We start from the raw sequence: 16,912 nt of genomic DNA, 5'->3' as shown, positions 1-16,912 counted from the left end.
GCCTTGCAGAAAAACTACCTCTGAAATATTGCAAACAGAAGCTAAGGAGTGTGATACTAAATTTATTCATGAAAAAGATGACTCATTCAATATGATATCACCACCTGGCATAACATAACCATACAGAAAAAGATATGTAGATCCATTAGTGTTATAAATGGCAAACTCAATTCTAGGATGCTGCTACTGCGGTGAATCCCAGGTAGTGTGCTACTGCAGACAACAAATACAGTTACTTGCTTCTCACTCTTCCCTGTCCATGTACTATTCCAGCACCTCAGAGGCATCTAAACTGGACACTTAGAGGCCAAGGTTGACTTCCCAGAGAGGAATCAAGTATTCCTTAGCTTCTCTTTACAATATTTCGGTGGTAGACAAGTAGAAAGAATAATAGAATAGATAGGTAATTACCATGTCATTTTCACTTCAACTATGCCAGCAAATTCCATGCTTGTAGGCAAAAGCCCTGCGGGCTTATCAACATGCAGTAAAATCTACATGTTTTGCTCGCATGCAAATTACATCTTCTTTATTAATATTGTAAGTTTCAGTGGAAATCTTTCATGCTTTCAAACATGTGGATTTTCAGCATGGGAAATATCTTCCCTCAGATCAGCATGAAGGGCAGAACATGGCACTTCTCTAAAAGGTGGAGGTGGTGTGGGCATGGAAGATTTCCCTCCAGTGCTTCCTCTGGTGTCCTATCACAAGTTTAATGATAAGGGCAAGCCCTGACTGCAAGTTGCCTGGCTCCTCTGGGTGGGTCTGCTGCCACGTGCCTTCCAGAGCTCATGATGCCACCCTGCAAATGCTGCTGTTGTCTTTGGTGAGAGCAGGCGGCAGGTTTAATGCCCACAGCTGGATAGAACAGGGCAGACAAAATCCAGCACAGCAGGGCAAATGCTAAGTATTGAAAACACTGACAGGAACATCTTCACAGAATCCTCATAACATCAGGGGTTTGGGACTTCAGAGCAGCCCATGAACTAGTCTGTGAAAATGCCTTCAGGTGGAGCTCATTTCAGTTTGCCTCGGCTTAAGTGGCATTGGTTTCGTCTTTGCTGTTCCTGCTACTCCGTAGGCCTTTCTGTCCACTGCTTGCTGCATCACAGAAAAGGACAATGAGTGATGCCAGTTACAAAGTGATGGGCAAAAATGCTTGGCTAGGACGCAGACATGAGACACTGCTGCTCCTGTACACAAGCCTGTAACTTAGAATCATAGAATCACCAGGTTGGAAAAGACCTCTTGGATCATCGAGTCCAACCACTCCTGTCAATCACTAAACCATATCCCTCAGCACCTCATCCATTCGTCCCTTAAACCCCTCCAGGGAAGGTGACTCTATCCCCTCCCTGGGCAGGCTGTTCTAGTGCCCAATGACCCTTTCCATGAAAATTTTTTTCCTAATGTCCAGCCTAAACCTCCCCTGGTGGAGCTTGAGGCCATTCCCTCTTGTCCTGTCCCCTGTCACTTGGGAGAAGAGGCCAGCACCCTCCTTTCTACAACCTCCTTTCAGGTAGTTATAGAGAGCAATGAGGTCTCCCCTCAGCCTCCTCTTCTCTAGGCTAAACACCCCCAGCTCTCTCAGCCGTTCCTCATAAGGCCTGTTCTCCAGCCCCCTCACCAGCTTTGTTGCTCTTCTCTGGACTCGCTCCAGAGCCTCAACATCCTTCTTGTGGTGAGGGGCCCAGAACTGAACACAGGATTCGAGGAGCGGTCTCACCAGTGCCGAGTACAGAGGGAGAATAACCTCCCTGGACCTGCTGGTCACACCGTTTCTGATCCAAGCCAAGATGCCATTGGACTTCTTGGTCACCTGGGCCCCTGCTGGCTCATGTTCAATCACTGTCAACCAACACCCCCAGGTCTTTCTCCTCCAGGCAGCTCTCCAGCAAGACTTCAGCAGTAAAGAACTTCAAACAGAAAGGAGAGGATCCCCACAAATTTTCTTACATCTTTGGGGATTGTTTTTACTACACCCCTTTAGGTGAATTAAACACATTTGTGCTTAAATATGAGGACAATAATTAGGGAGCAAAGCAGAGTCCTGCCACAATAAGTAGTTCTACAAGGAGTTTGCAAAGATGCATCATCAGCCAATTACTTTATACAATTGCACTGACACCACTTCTCAGCCCAGCCTTCAGTCCATGCCCCAGCACAGCTCTGCTGCCCAGGGGTGGACCCTGAGCCTACTCATTCCAGGATAGCTACAAGGCAAAGTTTGGGCTGTTTCTCGTCTCATCTCAGCACCAAAGGAAACTTCAGTTCCTTGCAGCGATCGCTTCCACCTCCGATGTCCCTTACTCCAGATAAGTTAAATGTTTCTGCAGTCAGGCCCTGTCTTCCATGCCAGCTCTTTTTGTGGCCAAATATCAGCACTGCTGTGAAGTTATAATTTGAATTTTTTCCTTCACATTTTTTAGGACACACATTATCCTCTCTTCTGTCCAGCTGTGGGCATTAAACCTGCTGCCTGCTCTCACCAAAGACAGCAGCAGCATTTGCAGGGTGGCATCATGAGCTCTGGAAGGCACGTGGCAGCAGACCCACCCAGAGGAGCCAGGCAACTTGCAGTCAGGGCTTGCCCTTATCATTAAACTTGTGATAGGACACCAGAGGAAGCACTGGAGGGAAATCTTCCATGCCCACACCACCTCCACCTTTTAGAGAAGTGCCATGTTCTGCCCTTCATGCTGATCTGAGGGAAGATATTTCCCATGCTGAAAATCCACATGTTTGAAAGCGTGAAAGATTTCCACTGAAACTTACAATATTAATAAAGAAGATGTAATTTGCATGCGAGCAAAACATGTAGATTTTACTGCATGTTGATAAGCCCACAGGGCTTTTGCCTACAAGCATGGAATTTGCTGGCATAGTTGAAGTGAAAATGACACGGTAATTATCTAGCTATTCTACTATTCTGTCCACTTTTCTAGTCCATGGGACAAAAAGCAAAGAGCACTTACAAAGCAACCAGTTTTGTTCACCATAAATATTATAGACATGATTCTAAATTGCATTTCTGAAGCTGGTTATTTCTATCTGTAAGCAATACAGGTGGACCTCCTTGTATGTACCTATGTTTGCATCTTGGAATCACTAGTGAGAATTTAATTGTAATTCTGGCCCACTTTACACTCTGCATTCGTTTTTTGTAATTTCAGGCCAGTCTGTCATTTGGACCACTAGATCAAGAATGAAACTTTGCTTCCACTGATTACACTGGAAGTAGAAGTTCCTTCCTCAATAAGTAATCTCTTTCTTTTAACGCAAGGTACTATCCACAGGCATTAAAAGGTAGAAACATGCCCTCATTACTAAATCCAAAACAAAGACAACAAATTCCAAAGCCAAAACAAAAAAAAATTATTTAGAAATTAGAAATAAAAAATTTTATAAAATTTAAAAATTATATACATTACAATTTCTTCTATTTTGCTTTCTGTAGCAGATGGTCATAAATCTGTTTCATTTGTAGAACAAATAATGTGTCCCAAGGAAGGAAAATTAATGAAAGCATGAGACATCCTATTGTTTAATATCAGAAATCTTTACCATCATGTAACAGAGTGTCTTTGATAAAGTCTTTGCAGGGAAATTAAATCTAAGTATTCTTCCTAATTATTGGTTCCCAGTTGAAAATCTTGTCCTTGTATTTGATACCATATTATACTTAGAAAAGGGGTAGATCAAGGAATAGTCTGTGTGTGTCAGAACAACCCCAAAATGCATCTAAATATTGACAACATGTTGACATATGAGAAACACAGAGTACAAAATTCAGTAGACGATGATGCAATCACATCCGAGCAATGTGTTATGTTTTATTCATGACTCTCCACACACTGAGGCTTTTATCTCCATAAGTGTCCAATAAAAGGCAGAGTAGATTTCAATTTCATGCATTCTATTTGCTCTAATTGAATTTGAAAGAAAAGAAAAGACATAAGTGCTAATTTATGGGTTTTAACCGGGAGTTCAAGCAGAAGTATCCCTTACACATTCACCAGTGTTATCTTTATCACTCCATGCTGAAGTTTGCATTTGGCTTTGTCAAGAAATCATATCACACTGGAAAAGAGAAGGAAGCACAGTACTGTGATTAAAGGGACAGCAAAAGACCTGAGACCATATCTGTATCCTGATAAGTCTTTCCAGTACATCTCTGGGCATTTAGCTTTTCTGGTAATGTTGTGATGTTATCTCAGCTTTGAAACCAAACTCAAAGGTTACCTATCACACTTATTGCATGCACCTGCCTCTACCTGCAGTGCAGAACATGCTGCCGTAGCCAGATTGTCTGGCATCCTGCTTAGACAAAGCCTGCAGCAGATAAATCGGAGCACACTGACTGGGTGGTGAGCTTGTGCCTCCGTGCACGATATGGACAACACATAAACAGGTGAAGGGGGGAGTGAAAGTCTGATCTCGAAAGGCTCAAGGTGCACCTTGCATTTTTAGGCTAATGCTACCAGCCCAGGGGGTGAAAGACAGAAACTGCTGAGCCTTGTCAGAGGGGCTCAGGTGGAGTGCAAGAAGGAGCACAGGCAGACAAAGCGGAAAGCAAGGTGAAACATTGTGCTGCTGTGCAGAAAGGGAAGAGTAGCATGGAAAAGGTGGATGAAGAGCAAAAATTCAAATAAAATATCCCAGCTGGGCTGGGCTTTGCACAAGCTAAGTTGGCTCCAAAGTTAAGTTTTTTCCTAAACAGAGTGTCAGACTACACAATCAGCATCTAACCTAAATTGTTCTGTGATTGCATTTTAATAGTATTTTAATCATAACATATTGATGCATCGAACAAAGGCAGAAAGCCAAAGCAAATGAATTTTTTTTTCCCAGAGGAAATATATTTTCACACCATAAAGGAAGAAAGAAGAAATTAGTTCATCTAAAGTATGCAATTGCATCAATCATTTATGCTGCAAAATGAGTGGTGATTGATAAGCACGGGAGAACACATCAAGGATCCTCTATTAATCTACGCAGAGCATTACTTGCATTACTTACACAAACATAAATATGTGGTATGAACAGTATATACACAAATCATACAGCATAACAGCATTTCTTTTGTACTACTTCACATTATCATAGCATGAATATCTTAGTGAAACAAAATGACTTTACAAGTAAAGTCATCCCTTTTCTCATTGTCTCTCCCTACTTTAAAGAGCAGTGCAGTTCCATCAACATTTAAAAAACCTAATTTCAGGTTTACACTTGAGTAAAAAGATCGAAAATCAAACTTCTGTTTGAAAATTGAAAGAAACAGTCTTCAGGAATATGACATAATACAAAAGGATAAATGAAATATTTTGAATGTAGGCATAAATAATTTACTACGTAACACACGTTCAGCACTGCAGAAAAAGTCCCCAAAGCTCAGTAGGTGTCAAAAAATATTCTGGAAGGTATAAGCAGAGTCAAATCTGTATGACATGTAAAGAAATAGTTTTGCTCCACTCAGTGTTGGTAAGGCTCTTTTGGTAAGGTATGCAGTAGCAGAGAAACTCTAGAGAACAGTGAAAGTAGTATAAAAATCTAAAAAATATGGCCCATGAGAAAGATCAAATTAATTGGGGTTGTTCAGATAGACAGAAATAGATTGAGAACATGTCATTAACTGACAATTGGTTGTCCCTTATCAGCCAGCATAATTATGATAATTAATTTACAATAGCTAAAGAAATTGTTGAATGTTTCTATAATGAGGAATGTTCTCAAGAACATAGAGGCTCACAAGGCAGATGGGGTGACTTTTGTTGGAGACAGGTGGTAACAAAAGTAATATGGGATATATCATCTCAAATGTTACAGCAATGTTAATTACGCTATTTATTTTTGGTTGACCAAAACTGAAATTATAAGTCTGCAGATGTGGGTTTATTATATGCCTAACTCTTTAAATGAATTTCAAATTTAGAACAAAAGTATGTGCCGAGAAAAAGAGGCAGAGATCTGTGTTAAGTTCTCTCCTCACTTTCTTAAGGACTGCATTGTTAACTTTGTATAGCCTAAGGTAACCTTAACATCGAAGAGCAGAGGTCTTTTGTAGCCCTTCAAAGAAGAATAAAATTTACATTCTCACAAAGAAAATATTCCATAAGCATCCCTTTTCCTAATGAGGCCTTATTTTAAAAAGCATAAAAAGCAGGACTGTAGTAAAGGAGTGTTTTCAGACTTACAATTTAATAAGAGATGTTACAAAAGCACAAAGAAAATTAACTTTGGTACAGAAAGCACATGTATCCTAATTTATCTACAGCAGAGCAACATGAATAGTCTAATAAAGTCAAGTTTATGGCTTATGTATTCATGAATATATTTTGTTTTTTCAATCAGCATCACGTAGAGAAAGAGGAAAAAACCTAAATAATCTTCTTCTCTGTATAGGATAAATAATTTAGAAAGAAATATTATAAGCTGGTAGATTGTCTGGTTACCACAAATCTGTCTGGAGAAGAAATAATTAAAGTAATATTTTCTTGAGTGTGAAATTTTTGCAGCTATTCTTTTACACAATGATAAGCACCTAACAAATAAACTGAAATCAAAAGACAGGGAAATCAGCCAGCCTCTGAGTAAATTAATCTTTAAGCCTTTTTCTTCTCTACTTCTCCTCAAACTGCAGTGCTATACAACTAAAATGGTGTGGCAGATTTTAATTACACAGATCATAACTAGAATTCCAATCTGAACTTTTCCATATCACAGGAGAATTTTTTGGGTTGGGTTCCTGGTTCCTTTCCAACCCATTCAGTAATAAGCACAAATAAAGGTGGTTTTTAAATGACAGAGAGCAATTGCAGTTACTGTATCTAGTCCTTTCTTACACAGGAATCTCCAATAATACCACTATCTTTAATTAATTAATGTATGCACTTTGCCTGAGGGATTTATGGGAATCACTTCCCATTGGCTTTAGAGAAAAATACTCTCTCATTTGAAATATGAAGTCAGTGAAATATAGTACATCTGCTCAGGACAAAATTAAAATCAAGTATTTTATTCCTTTGAAAATGAATGGATATGGCAAAATGAGAAAAGCTCTTGGTTAAAGCACTATAGTTAATCTCTGTATTTTGCACAACATACTGCATGGAACTTTGTTAGGAATTCAATGCAGGTCAACAGTAAGTCTCTTGAACTACGTCTCTTGACTTAAATGTAGTCAGAATTTAATCCTAACTTTTACAATAGATCCAGAGAACTATTTTAGTCCCAAACATCCAATCTCTGTTTGACTTTCAAGAGTTACTGCATTTTCTTGATAAGCTAAAGGGAAAAGCACAAAAACAGGTCATTGAGAATAACTGCTTCTTAGGCAGTTCTTTGTTAAAGGTTTGCAGGGAATTAACTGTAACAGAGGATCATCCAAAATAAAGGAAAGAATCGAAGGAATAAGTGACTCGAAGTTCACAAAAGCAGTGACCTGCCTTTGAAGAAGATTAAGTGTGAGAATTTTTTCAGAGACTAAAGGCATATCTCAGAATCTCAAATTATTCTCACATGTTCCATTTTAAATCTTTCAGTTTTTTCCCTCTAATGGAAACGGATTAAACGGTTGTTACTCTGAACTGTGTAAGTTTGCCAAATGCCTTATACAAAACCTTTAAACAAACACTATATTCAAAGCATTGTGATACTTTAATTCAAACTTAACTCTGAAAACAATGAGAAAGAGGAGAAAGGTCATTTTTATTCTGACTCACACTTCCAATTCGTTTCCACTGCCAAAGCAGATTCAACCCTAACACTCCACTCTGACTGATGGTGCTTCCATAAACACAAGTACACAACCTGCTTGGGTCTATATTTATACAAGCAAACCAAATGTGACCTGCACACCTAGCTGCCTCCTCCAAAATGCATGATGTGCCATTACAGAAGTAATAAACACAGGTTATTTTTTTCCCCCAGGATGTTCTTACAGCAGTATAAAAAAAACACTTGCACTAAACATTCCCATAGATGTCTTGAGACCAGTATGAACTGTTAACACCACTCCATTGTGGCCTTCACTACCTGAAAACATTAAAATTCTCTCAAAAGCTCAGAGTAGACAATTAGTGCCATGTAAAATGACATAGAAAGGTGTTACTAGTGCTAAACAACCAAAAAAACCCCTGTTTTTCTGCGACAATCTAAAGAGGGATGTCGTTAAATAAAAACAGCATTTGTTGCAAATAACTGCTGTGAAAACATTAGATTTCAGTGAAGTAAAACAGTAACTGTGTATGAAAACCGTAGAAACTTTGGTTCCAAGCCAGATTCAGTGGGGACTAAGGTTGCTACAGTTTGGAGTTCAACATATGTCAAAATCACATTGCAATTTCAGTTCCAGTTGAAGAAAAATAATACATTAGTTTCATATACATCCTTTAATTGATTTGCCCATGATTGGTCAGACATGATAGATCCAAAATGACATCTATTGTTCAGAGTATGTGAACAACATCAAAGTCACAAACTATGGACTCTGGAGAGATGTAAGGATGAGAAACGAATTGTTTTGTTCAACCCTTGCTCATGTCTTCCTTGGAAAAAAAAACCAGCAGAACTCCCCCACCCTCATCTAGGGGAAATCATCACTATTCACCCCGAAAGATATTTTGAGAGGTCTCACTTTTCACTTTCACGCAGCAAGGCTTCTGGGCTTCACAGAGCTCTGTTGCAGAGAGAGGTGTTGGGAAAGCTGTGCACAGAGGAAATTGTAAGACATGAAACCTTAAACTTGGAGGAAGTTTACTCCTAGAAAGCATCATTAAACCACACAAACAATACACTAGTCTCCAGCACACAAACCTGTCACACAATCCCATGAAAATGTTGTGTACTTCAAGACACTGGAGTGATTTTGACACAGTTCTCCTTTTCTAGGAACACCGTTTTGCCTTAGGATCAGTCTAGCAAACATCTACTCAGCATACATGTGTATTTGAATGTATATGTATGAATATATTTGGCATTCCCATGTGTTCAGGACAACTCTGGTTTAAGCAGACTTTTTTAGGCAAGAATCTCAAATGCTTTGTAGCTATCATTCCAGAGTCATGCTACCCTTGAAGCATATTTGGTACTTAAGAAAGTGAACTGCTGGTGGAGAAACACAACAGAACAGAGGTCCTTATCTCCTCAGGACAGCAGAGCTGTGCACGCTGCGCTCTGGAGTCATCAGGAACTGGGACAAGGTACCCTTGATGCTGTTCTAAATCCTGAGCAGGTCAGAATTTGTCCTGCAGCAGCCGTGGGAGGTACAAAACAAGCACACAAAGACCCTGGTCTCATCTTTGTGGGATGCTCTGCTTCCTTTTCAGAGCACAGAAACTGCACGTAGCACTCAGTGAATAACTTGTCATCTCTACAGTAGCTACTGACAGTGGCTACTTGCCTCAGACATTTTTCTGCAAATGTAATCCCACATTTGTCAGTTGAAGGCATCCATGTTAATAAATTGGAAGCAGTAATTTTTTTGGTCAGATGGAAACAGGAAGGTATTTCAATCCTCCAGAGCCTTTGCTCTAATCATAGATGTACCTTCTTCCTGTTAGACACCTAAGGTCAAAATTTCATTGTGTGATTACTCTGTTTCTTGGAGAAATGGGGAATAAACTTGAGTATCTTAATATTAAACAGTGGCAAGAATTCAAACATGCAAGTTGCAACTTAAATGAAAACTGAAGAATTATTTATTTGGTTCTGCAAGCTTAAAAGCACATGAATAGAAGCAGAATATAAATAATCAGAGGTGATTGACAGAGCGCACAAAAGCTTTTTGTTCCAGTCAGTCGATTCATGGCCAAAAAAATATATATCCCGTCACTGATGGCTTTAGTCTTCAGCAAAACTGGGAACTGTGATTATCTTGTTGGTACTGCAACTTAGTACTATACTTATTTGCTCTGCAAGATAATGAACAGAATAAATCTTCAAAGGAAATACCTTCTCTAATCATTTACAAAGACAAGTTGTGCAACCAGATGCTTTGCACTTCATACACTGCTCTAGTTACTGGCACTTTCTTCACTGTTAACTTCTCTGCTAATGCAGCCTTTTTTGTGCTTTCTTTGGCAGAACAAATCTATCCCTAGCAGCAGTTTCAGTCTTCATCTCGCAGAAACCTTGTCATAACAAAGCTTCTTTTGACGGAAGTGCAATTAATTAACATAAGATTATGTATGAAAGTTTTCCATGTGAAAACTCATCTGTCTGACTGTGGTAGATCCCACTGCTTTGGCAACACTCTTTGGAAAGTTTTAAGCTGGTTTGCAGAACAAGCATTGGTCATTACTTATATGACATATTAGTTTACAGCAGAATAAAAAAGTTGACCTGTACCTTCACTCACGATCCATTAAGACAAACCACTGATCTGGACAGCTGGCATGTGCAGGCAGTTTGGAAGCGATCGTTAAAGAATTATCTTTGCAAGGCGATTAGAGACTCACAACACAAACAGAAGGTGGCCTGTGAAATTAATTTCCCCTCCCCCTAAGCAGTGGCGTGCATTGGTTTTCACAATTAGCTTTCAGTTATTGAGGCGTGCACTGCCCAGTACCAAGGACGCAGCAGGCTGGGTACATGTCAGGTCAATGGTACTCTGACAAAAAGTCTCAAAAATTTCTTTTTCTTTAGATATAAGAAAGTCAAAATGTCAATTCATATATTAAAAAAATCATTGTGCATAAGACTGTAAAGCAAGATAACTTTGCATATATATAAAAGCTCAAGAGTACATAGCTGGTTCTCCTTGAGCTCTGTTATGTTACTGTGAACAGAGCCAGATTTAAGGGTGTGTGAAGTAAACAGCTTTGATTGTAAAGCAAATTTGGAAGTGGTGAGAGTCCAAAATTCTCTACTTTTGCCTGGTAAAGTTGAAGCCAAGAGGTGTGCAGATTTGATTCCAATGTTAAAATGTTTTAAGAGTATAGAAGAGTTCTCTGAAATATACTTGAATTTAAATCAGCATATAAAATAGCTAGATTCAATGTTGCCAATTCCGAATTGAGGTGTATTAGCTTTATGATTAAATACGCAATAATGAGAAAGAAATCAGCTGGCGAAAATCTTAAGTTCCACCCACAGGTCACACTGAAGATCAACACAGAGCTGAATTTCATTTTCTAGAAAGTATCCCTAGAGGTGAGCCCACTGTCACAAGCAGCATTGGAAACTATGTATTTTAAGAAAATGTTAGCTCTTACTGGTAAGATGTAGGTTTTTGATTTTATGCAGATTTTCCCTATCAGAAAGCTGCAGTTAACAATTCCAGTCAGAGGGAAAAAAAAACCATTTTGCCAAAATACTAGCATATGGTTCAGATGAATTTGGAGTCAGCAGATCAAAAGCCTTTAATAATTCCTGCTTGTTGTTATTTCTCACAGAAAAGCAGAACAATTAATGTCATGAATAATCTCTTTCTTTGAGTGAATACTCTCAGCTTTTCCCCCCACCCCAGCTCTTCATTGGCAATCAGGCGCCCAGCTCCACTTTTGAGAAAGCACCAGCTTTGCATTCAGGTACAAACCTCCTTCAATTTCTTTCTCTTACCATCTTTTGTAAGCAAGAGACAATCGCTAAACACGTAATAAAAGAAAACAGGATGTCGTGCTATACTGTTAAAAAACCCAAAAGTTCAAGCTTAAAAATCCCCGATGGGTAGAAAAAGCAGAAGGTACAAAAGCTTTTTGACAGGCCAGCAAGGGAAATGAATGCTCTGGGACATCTCTCTCTAAATGCTTCAATTAGAAACCATTGCTTGCCTGAGGAATCAGAGGTATTTTGAGTCCAACTGCGAATCCAAATGTGAAAGGAAAATTACTCTTGTACTGACCAAAGGACCATCTGTCCTCCAGGATCCTGTTTGGACAGCCTTAGGAAAGCTTAAACCCAGTTTCCTTTCCATGGAGCAGTAACTAATTAACAATTCTGGCAGTATACAAGGCAGTTTGAATATGAACTAAGAGAAGGTAATTTAAATTAGCTGTGTTTGGGTTTGAGTCCACCAGTAATTCAATGCCAGCACAGTTCTTAAGAGATTTTAAACAGTGCAATTGCTAGGCTCAGAAAGCACTCAGTCCAAAGCTGTGTCAGATGAAATCAGTACAAAGCAATTTTACACATTAATAATGTGGCAGTTCACGTGTTAATTTTGTTTGCAAAATGGAAAATTTTTCAAAGAATTTCACAGATAATGCATCTCATTTTATCTCTGTGATCTGGAGGAAAGTCTAATGTTGCATTTAGGATTATCTCATGTCTCTGGCTTTTTAAATAATAGCAGTAAGAGGCACTTATATGCAAAGCCTGGAAAATTACTTCCATATAATGCACTTGCTGCCTGCACCCTGGAAAAAATGCTTCTTTGGCACTGTCTTTCACCACTTTCATTAGAGAGGTTAAGTTGGGGAAACCACTGTGTGCCCATACTGAAAGTTGCCTATTTTTCTACCTTAGTTCTGAGGAATCCGTAGCACAGAAGGGGCATACTGCAAATAAAGCTGCTGCTGGGTGGCTTCAAGACATATGTGTCTTCAGCCGCTCTGTTTCACTGCTGGAGTTAGCTGGTGTTTGCCAGTTTCTCAGGACATTTGTACCTACAGACAGTTTTCTTAGTGTTAACAGTGTTTAAGATAGAGAACAGCCAACAGAAGGGGAGCACGTTAACAGTCAGCATTTGGAGACACCGAAGAACGGAGCATTTCAAGATTCACAGCACGAAAACACTTCTTTTGGAGTACATTAAAGCCTGGGAATATTTTCAAGTGATAGAGGAGATCCAGCAGAACAGAAGACAGGTAAGACACATAAAATTGGAAATACAGATTAGAAAAGTAGAGGTGATGTGCGATGAAGAATGTTTCTCACCATCTCCTGAAGAACACATAGGATCCATGTAACAACATAGCTCTCTTGTTCCACACAAGAGCAAGAAACTGAAATAGTTGCTCCCTGAGCAATATCTTCCCTGCCAGTACATACGGCCATAGTCAAAGAAGTTCTGCTTATCTACTCTGGCTAACGAATGGATTCATTAAAGTATCAATAATGAAAGCCTTTCTGTTACTTAATGCTACCTACACCTACCCTGCAGCTGCTTAAAATACCAGGAAATAGAGATTCTCTGATAAATAACCACTGTTGCTTGTCAACTGCTAACAATGTCTCCATGAATATGAAGTCAAGTTGGTCAGAACACAGCAAATTCAGCACTTAGTTGTATCAATCACATCCAAAACATTTGGAAGTAAACGGAGGTGAATATTCTGACAAATGCCTGAGAGCGTAAGCATCTTCTCAGTTTCTGAATAAGCATCTTCTCAGTTTCTGAGTAGAAAACTTTACCTAACAAGAAACCAGAGGACTGGGTCATGGGATGGCAAGATAGTGAGCAGGGGGATAAACCTCTTCCCACTGTAGAGGAGGATCAGGTTTGTGACCACCTGAAGAACCTGAACATATGTAAGTCTATGGGACCTGATAAGATGCATCCCAGAATCCCGAGGGATTGGCTAATGTGGTAGCCAAGCCACTCTCCATGATATTTGGAAGGTCATGGCAATCAGGAGAAGTCCCTGGTGACTGGAAGAAAGGTAATATTGTGCCCAGTTTTAAAAAGGGTAGAAAAGACAACCCTGGGAACAGCCAACCTGTCAGCCTCACCTCTGTGCCAGGGAGGATCGTGGAACAGATCCTCGTAGAAGCTCTGCTAAAGCACAGGGAGGACATGGAGGTGATTGATGGCAGCCAGCACGGCTTCACCAGGGGCAGATCCTGTATGACCAACTTAGTGGCTTTCCATGATGGGGCGACCACAGCAGTGGACACCAATGGGTAAACCAAAGGATGTGATCTATCTAGACTTAGACTTCTCTACAGACTTTGACACGGTCCCTCACAACATCCTCCTCTCTATACTGGAGAGATATGGATTTGATAGGTGGACAGTACGGTGGATAAGAAACTTGTTGGATGGTCATATTCAGAGAATAGTGGTCAATGGCTCGAAGTCCAGATGGAGATCCGTGACAAGCCATGTCCCTCGGGATCTGTGCTGGACCGATGCTCTTTAATGTTTTCATCAATGATATTGACAGTGAGATCGAGGGCACCCTCAGCAAGTTTGCAGATGACACCAAGCTGAGTGGTGCACTTACCATACTGGAAGGACGGGATGTCATCCAGAGGGACCTGGACAGGCTGGAGAAGGTGCAAGGTCCAAGTGCAAGGTCCTACATCTGGGTCAATACACAATGGGGGATGATGTGATTGAAAGCTGCCCTGCAGAGAAGGACTTGGGGGTGCTGGTCAATGAGAAGCTCGACATGCAGGCGATGTGCACTCACAGCACAAAAGGCCAACTGTGTCCTGGGCTGCATCAAAGGAAGCGTGGCCAGCAGGTTAAGGGAGGGGATTCTGCCCCTCTACTCCTCTCTTGTGAGACCTCATCTGGAGTCCCATGTCCAGTTCTGGAATCCCCAACACAGGAAGGAGATGGAGCTGTTGGAACAGGTCCAAAGGAGGCTACAAAGATTATCAGAGGGCTGGAGCACCTTCCATACAAGGAGAGGCTGAGAGACTTGGGCTCATTCAGCCTGGAGAAAAGGAGGCTCTGGGGGGGACCACAGAGCAGCTTCCAGTGCTGAAAGGAGGCTATAGAAAAGCTGGGGAGGGACATTTTCCAAGGGCATGTAGTGATAGGATGAGGGGGAATGGCTTTGGAATGACTTTAAAATGGAAGGGAGAAGATTTAGATTAGACATTAGGAAGAAATTCTTCACAATGAGGGTGGTGAGACACTGGAATAGATTCCTAGGGAAGTTGTGGATGCCTCCTCCCTGGAAGTGTCCAAGGCCAGGTTGGATGGTGCTGTGAGTAGCCTGGTCTGGTGGGAGGTGTCCCTGTCCATGGCAGGGGGTTAGAATTATATGATCTTTAAGGTCCCTTCCAACCCAAACCATTCTATGATTCTACACTGTCACATTAAACCATTGAGATTCTGACGGGTAGCTAAGGAGGCCCTTACACTGAGTCACAAGATTAAAAGTCTCAGACCTGGTAGACAGTTTATGACTAAGAGATTATGTGTGTGTGCTTCCATGTATTTTTGTCACAAGTGAGAATCCAGTTAACCATGAGAGTCCCCTTAGAGACTGGTACTCTCATGGTTAATATGTGTGGTTCCCAAACAGACATCAGCAGCTGCTTGCATCAGAGCCCCTGAGAAACAATGCTGGAGGCAGAAAGTAGTTTAACTCTAGTGGCAGATTAAAACAACTTTGGGATTCCGTTGATAAATTCACTGCTATGTTAGTGCTTAAACACCTGCAGCCAGTGAATAATTAGATACAAAGCAGGTAATAGTGAAAACTTGAATTAGTAGTTTTTCTCCCAGAGAAACATCTGACAGGGTCAGAGGTGCAGTTCTTACCGAGACATTTCCTCTTGGTGGAGGAAGAGAGGTCCAGGTGCATAAACCTCTCCATCAGGTAAGGTGGTCATTTCTTCTTCCCCTGAAAAAGGGGTTTTGAATATCAGTTTTATACCTTCTGAAAACCTCTTGGTGCCTCTTGGTGAAGTGGGGACTGAGTCAATTAATAGATGTTGACGTCCCTTGGTGAAGCTACTTGTGTTGTCAGAAGCAGGGATTTGGCTGTTCCCCACACCTTCAAGGCAAGGAGCTCAGCTTTGGGGGTGGACATCTCACTAGATCAGGCTGCCCAAGCCCCATCCAACCTGGCCTTGAACACCTCCAGGGATGGGGCAGCCAGAACTTCCCCTGGCAACCTGGGTCAGGGTCTCACTGCTCTCATGGTGAAAAAATTCTTGCTAATGTCTAATCTAAATCTGCCCCTCCCCAGCTTATACCCATTCCCCCCCAACCTGTCACCACAATCCTTTAAGAATTTGAAAGACATCTTCTTTTTACTGAACATAGTTTCTGAACTAAATTTTATATTTTTATTTGGATTTGAATTTTTTCTCTCAAAAACTTCAAGACCATTAATCTCAACAGGTTCTTAATGAGCATTATGTTTTGGAAATCTACTTTTGGCCAAGTAAACTGCAACTTTCTATAAATCAAAATGCTTTATTATTTGGAAATTATTTTCCAGTTGTTTTATTCTTCGTGTGCCTATATACTCAACAATTAATAGACACTATTCTTGCATGTGTAAAAGATTATAACACATCTACTCTTTTACATGGAGACACCACTACAAAAAAGAAGTATTAGATGTCACCAGACTTACAACCAGATTCAGACTAAGTCCTTTCAGCCCTAACCACTAGACTATGAATGTGTTCTCTCATAGTGTTAGTTCCAGCTAATAAAACCCTGCTCCAGAAGTGCTGTACCAGAAACAGATGTACTGGGAGGCTGGGCTCGCTACAGCATATTCAGGTTATTCCTTTAGCACCCATCACAAAATGGACAGAACATCAGCACATTTTTCTCTGCAAGCCTCATATTTTGACATCCAGAGACAGCATCTCAGTTCCTTCACTCAAGCCTACACAGTATAACTAAGTGTGCCCAAATTATATTTGTAACTTTCACCCCCCAATATATTAGAAAAGTCGTTTAAATTCAATGAAAGAAACCCACTTTCCGAGAAGAAACTCCTTTCTATTTCAGGAAGCTAGCTTTGCTTACATAGCACTGCCAAATAAAAAATAAAAAAAAAAAATCACTTTAATGTTTGTTCTGTACAACTGTATGGCAAATCAATAGTTCTTCTCTGGAATTAATTTACCTTGTGCCCAAGTAGACAAAATTGAAAATTTAATCAATACAAAAGAAAACTTGTTTGACACATCCTAGGTGATAACAACCAATGGTTTTGCTTTCTTGCCCTTTTTTTTCAGTAGAATTGTTATTATGCATGTGAAGAGTAAA

This window comes from Phaenicophaeus curvirostris, chromosome Z (genome assembly GCF_032191515.1).
Source record: "Phaenicophaeus curvirostris isolate KB17595 chromosome Z, BPBGC_Pcur_1.0, whole genome shotgun sequence".
NCBI lineage: Eukaryota > Metazoa > Chordata > Aves > Cuculiformes > Cuculidae > Phaenicophaeus > Phaenicophaeus curvirostris.
The sequence above is the reverse complement of the archived record's forward strand: the minus strand, read 5'-3'. Positions refer to the sequence as shown.